Raw genomic sequence first — 6,000 nt, forward strand, 5'->3', positions numbered from 1 at the left:
ACGAGTTTTTACACCGTTGGAAGTGAGATCCAATGGCTTGGGAGTAGTCTTTGTAATTATGCGCAATCTCCAAACTCTCCAAAGGTTTTTTTGCAAATTAAACATTCAGGCCTCGTGTGTGCCGCTGCATCTTGGATCCAACGGCTGCCCGTTGCTCATATTAGGTGCTCCCGTAGCTTAATTACCCGCTACGGTGATATGAGCATCTAGGTCGTATGATCAGTGATCAGATGGCACATGCGTAGTACTTGTACTTTCTGCGCAATTCCCAAACTCTCTCAGCCGTATATTGCAAAAACATTCAAACCTCCTACTGTGGGTCGTTAGATCTCCGTGAACTCGTATCACTATAGAATCTATGGTGCGGGAGCACCTCATATTCTCCCGTGCGAGAAAACATAAGGTGCTCTCGCAGCTTGGATGCTACAGTGATACGAGCTTCGAGGTCGTTTGATCTGAGATCTAATGGCATCTGAGTAGTCTTTGTGCTTGTAAGCAGTGGCCGAACTCTTTGGGGGCTTTTCTGCAAAAAACCATTCAAACCACCGAGGAGGTGTTGGCTCACAAATCCAACGGCTCCGAAGAGCTTGTATCACCAAAACATCTAAGGTGTGGTAGCACATGATATTCTTACATACAGGAGAATATGATGTCCTCCTTCATCTTAGATGCTACGGTGATACGAGCTTCGAGGTCGTTGGATATGGGATCCAAGGGCATCTGAGTAGTTTTTGTACAAATTGTGTGCAATTCTCAAACTCATCAAGGTTTCCTGTAAAAATATTAAGACATCATGTGAGCTGCTATATCTCAGATCTACAAGCTCCAAGCAACTCGTATCGGCATATCTAAGGTATGGGGGCACATGATATTCTCCCAGGGAGGAGGGGTGGGGGGTGCACAACCAATCGGTGGTTGGGAGGGTGGGGACAAATATAATCTAAACAACCCTAAACAGAGCTTCACAATTTTATCTAAGGTCGAGGGGGTGACCCCCAAGAATCATAGCTCCGCCTAATTAAACACAACATTTGCATGTACTGTAGTACTAGACTTAATATTCATGTTTCAGTTTCATGTTCGTTTTAAATATTGAATTGAGGACCATGCATGTCTTACATTTTACTCCCTTCGTTCCTAAATATTAGTCTTGTTAGAGATTTCAAGTGGACTGGCACATACGGATGTATATAGACATATTTTAGAGTGTAGATTCACTCATTTTGCTCCGTATGTAGTTGCTTGTTGAAATCTCTAAAAGACTAATATTTAGGAACAGAAGGAGTATTTTTGAATTCGTGTCATACATGCATGGTTTGGAAAAATAGATGCACTATACTTATTGGATTGTTGTTGTGTTCGTGTGTGGGTGTCTCTGTGTGTGTGTGTGTGGTCATATGCTTGATACATACAAAGTTTTCTCACCTCCATATTGTTCATCTTTTAAATTTGAATGTGCATTGAAAAACTTACCAGGGATACCATGAAATGTGAAATCCACGTTGAGATCACTATATCACAAACTCACTCTAATTCAACAACTCGTCATAAATCAATTACCACGTTGAGATTAGTATTTGCAAGGAAAATACGGGCATTGTAATACACATAGATTCGTTCCGCAATTTAAAAGGTTCCTTTCGTATTCTCGAATGGTAGGACCCAACAGTGTACCAGCCAGACCTTGGCTCGTGTTGATCCTAAAAAAATGGGCTCGTGTCCTTCTGTTGGCGTGCGTGGTACACACATTAGGCAACCCCAACCAGTCGAGCCTCCGCGTTTCGAGTCGAAATATCTGGCGGCCAGAATTCCAGCCCTAGGAAATTCCCCTCATGTCCCCGGTCCATAATGACCACCGATGAACAACGGAGCGATGCTTTAGTAACTAGACAACGTTACCTATCGTGCCGAGCACGGTTCAATTCCCTCGGTCGCCGCTTGCCAAGGTCACCCATCAACTGCATTGTCTAGTACTACTACTACTACTACACCAGGATGAGCACATAATTGAGCCCGTTTGTTCATGCCTACTACTTGAGTTAATATATCAGGCAATGCACTGGTACGGAGGGATTATCCTTTTGCTCTGCATATATAACTTGTCTGAAGTCTAACTAAGCAAAATGTTTGACCAAATCCTTTCTTAAGAAATACAACATGACAGATGTATGGCTTGAAAATTTATTGCATGATGCAGGTTATGATATTGTTTCGAATCCTGGATCTTAAACTTCAGAAAATCCAAAATTGACCATAAATTCTTGAAACTGAGCATGGTCACGTGATATGGCACAAATATTACTTCGTAATTTTTTCTTCAATTTGAGACAAGCTGCTTATGACAAGTTGCACAAATGAAGAGCCAAGGTATTTTGGAACAGAGACCTGTCACGTTAAGGCGAACGCTTTCACTATTGAAACCGTGGGCGTTTACATGCTGCCACGAGTCCCGCTTCTCATCGGCAGGTGCCGTCTGAGCAAGCGTGTGAGTCGACAGGAGGCGTGCGAGCAGACCGCTGCGCCGGCTGACAGGGAGGCGTGCGAGCAGACCGCTGTGCAGGCTCACCGGGAGGCGAGCCCTTTTGAGGGAGTCCTGGATTAGGGGGTCCTCGGACAGCCGGACTATATACTTTAGCCGGACTGTTGGACTATGAAGATACAAGATTGAAGACTTCGTCCCGTGTCCGGATGGGACTCTCCTTGGCGTGGAAGGCAAGCTTGGCAATACGGATATGTAGATCTCCTCCCTTGTAACTGACTCTGTGTAACCCTAGCCCCTGCCGGTGTCTATATAAACCGGAGGGTTTAGTCCGTAGGACAACAACAATCATACCATAGGCTAGCTTCTAGGGTTTAGCCTCTACGATCTCGTGGTAGATCAACTCTTGTAATACTCATATCATCAAGATCAATCAAGCAGGAAGTAGGGTATTACCTCCATCGAGAGGGCCCGGACCTGGGTAAACATCGTGTCCCCCGCCTCCTGTTACCATCCGCCTTAGACGCACAGTTCGGGACCCCCTACCCAAGATCCGCCGGTTTTGACACCGACATTGGTGCTTTCATTGAGAGTTCCACTGTGCCGTCACCATAAGGCTAGACGGCTCCTTCGATCATCGGCAACGATGCAATCCAGGGTGAGGTTTTCCTCCCCGGACAGATCTTCGTATTCGGCGGCTTCGTACAGCGGGCCAACTCGCTTGGCCATCTGGAGCAGATCGAGAGCTACGCCCCTGGCCATCAGGTCAGGTTTGGAAACTTGAACTATACTACCGACATCCGCGGGGACTTGATCTTCGACGGATTCGAGCCCATGTCAGGTGCGCCGCACAATCACGACGAGCATGACTTAGCTCTGCCATCAGACAGTGTTCGGGAGATCACACCTGCAACTGCTCCGGCCCTCAATCCGGAACAAATTGCGCCATCTGAGGACGGGTGGATGGACCCCACCACAGAGGCCGCACACTCAGTGGCGATAGAGCCGAATACTGACTTCACCTCCTACGAGACCCGTGTTGTGATACGTCTCCGTCGTATCTACTTTTCCAAACACTTTTTCCCTTGTTTTGGACTCTAACTTGCATGATTTGAATGGAACTAACCCGAACTGACGCTGTTTTCAGCAGACTTTCCATGGTGTTATTTATGTGCAGAAACAAAAGTTCTCGGAATGACCTGAAACTCCACGAAACATCTATTTGGAAAATAAGAAAAATACTGGAAGAAAAGTCCACGTCAGGGGGCCCACACCCTGCCCACGAGGGTGGGGGGCGCGCCCCTACCTCGTGGCCCCCCTGACGCTCCACCGACCTCAACTCCAACTCCATATATTCACTTTCGGGGAGAAAAAAATCAGAGAGAAGGATTCATCGCGTTTTACGATACGGAGCCGCCGCCAAGCCCTAAAACCTCTCGGGAGGGCTGATCTGGAGTCCGTTCGGGGCTCCGAAGAGGGGGATTCATCGCCATTGTCATCATCAACCATCCTCCATCACCAATTTCATGATGCTCACCGCCGTGCGTGGGTAATTCCATCGTAGGCTTGCTAGACGGTGATGGGTTGGATGAGATTTATCATGTAATCGAGTTAGTTTTGTTAGGGTTTGATCCCTAGTATCCACTATGTTCTGAGATTGATGTTGCTATGACTTTGCTATGCTTAATGCTTGTCACTAGGGCCCGAGTGCCATGATTTCAGATCTGAACCTATTATGTTTTCATGAATATATGTGAGTTCTTGATCCTATCTTGCAAGTCTATAGTCACCTACTATGTGTTATGATCCGGCAACCCCGAAGTGACAATAATCGGGACCACTCCCGGTGATGACCATAGTTTGAGGAGTTCATGTATTCACTATGTGCTAATGCTTTGTTCCGGTACTCTATTAAAAGGAGGCCTTAATATCCCTTAGTTTCCATTAGGACCCCGCTGCCACGGGAGGGTAGGACAAGAGTTGTCATGCAAGTTCTTTTCGATAAGCACGTATGACTATATTCGGAATACATGCCTACATTACATTGATGAATTGGAGCTAGTTCTGTGTCACCCTATGTTATGATTGTTACATAATGAACCGCATCCGGCATAATTCTCCATCGCCGATCCAATGCCTACGAGCTTTTCATATATTGTTCTCCGCTTATTTACTTTTCCGTTGCTACTGTTACAATCACTACAAAACACCAAAAATATTACTTTTGCTACCGTTACCATTACTTCCATATTACTTTGCTACTAAACACTTTGCTGCGGATACTAAGTTATCCAGGTGTGGTTGAATTGACAACTCAACTGCTAATACTTGAGAATATTCTTTGGCTCCCCTTGTGTCGAATCAATAAATTTGGGTTGAATACTCTACCCTCGAAAACTGTTGCGATCCCCTATACTTGTGGGTTATCATGTTGCCGAACCGTTGGATTCGTCCTCGGCCATGGGCTCCGAGCCGCCTGCATCCATGCCTATCGAATCCGATTGGACACCGATCATGGAGTTTACCTCCGCGGATATCTTTCAACACTCGCCCTTTGGCGACGTGCTAAACTCGTTGAGGTTTCTCTCTTTGTCAGGAGACCCTTGGCCGAACTATGTCCAGCTAGAATGGGATGCGGACGACGAAGAAATTCACTCCCCACCCACCACCCACTTAGTAGCCACTGTCGACGATATAATGGACATGCTCGATTTCGGCTCCGAAGACATCGACGGTATGGACGACGATGCAGGAGACGAACAGGAACCATCGCCCACAGGGCGCTGGACAGCCACTTCATCACATGATACATACATGGTGGATACACCCAAAGAAGACAATGATGAGGAACGGGAGGGTGCAGCGAAGGATAACCCCCTCGAGAACCAACCAAAGCGACGACACAGACGCCGCTCCAAATCTCGCCTCGGCAAAAACAGCGATAATAGCGCAAGAAAGAATGAGACCCCGGCCGACTCCAATGCAATAGAGCAGGACGAGCCAGTGGATGGCGAACATAGTACGGAGCCACTGTCCGATCATGGCGATGCCGGGGGTAGAAATCATCAACCTGTCTCCGGAGAGGAGAATAGTCCGGATGACGATATACATATCATCCCGGAAAGGAACTTGGAATAAGAGAACCTCCACAGAAGGCTTATTGCCACCGCGAGGAGTCTCAAGAAGCATAAACAAAGGCTTAAGGCTGCGCAAAATACACTCATCAGTAGATGGAACAAAGTGCTGGACACTGCGGAAAAGTACGGTGGCAGTCGCCACACAAAGAGTTACCCAAAGCGCAAGTTGCTGCCTGAATTCGATGACGAGGCCTTAGAGCCTACACAGCCGAAAAATAAAATGGCTGATCGGTCGGATCGACCACCTCGTGGCTGCGATAGGGTGGCTAATGAGGCCGCACATAAGTCAGCACACGATTTACATGAGGACTTGCATCAAAAAGACGGCATTACCAGATCCATCTACGGATCTAGGAAGCGCGCTCCAGCGCAGAATCAAAACCG

The sequence above is a fragment of the Triticum aestivum genome, chromosome 4D (genome assembly GCF_018294505.1).
Source record: "Triticum aestivum cultivar Chinese Spring chromosome 4D, IWGSC CS RefSeq v2.1, whole genome shotgun sequence".
NCBI classification, from domain to species: Eukaryota; Viridiplantae; Streptophyta; class Magnoliopsida; order Poales; family Poaceae; genus Triticum; species Triticum aestivum.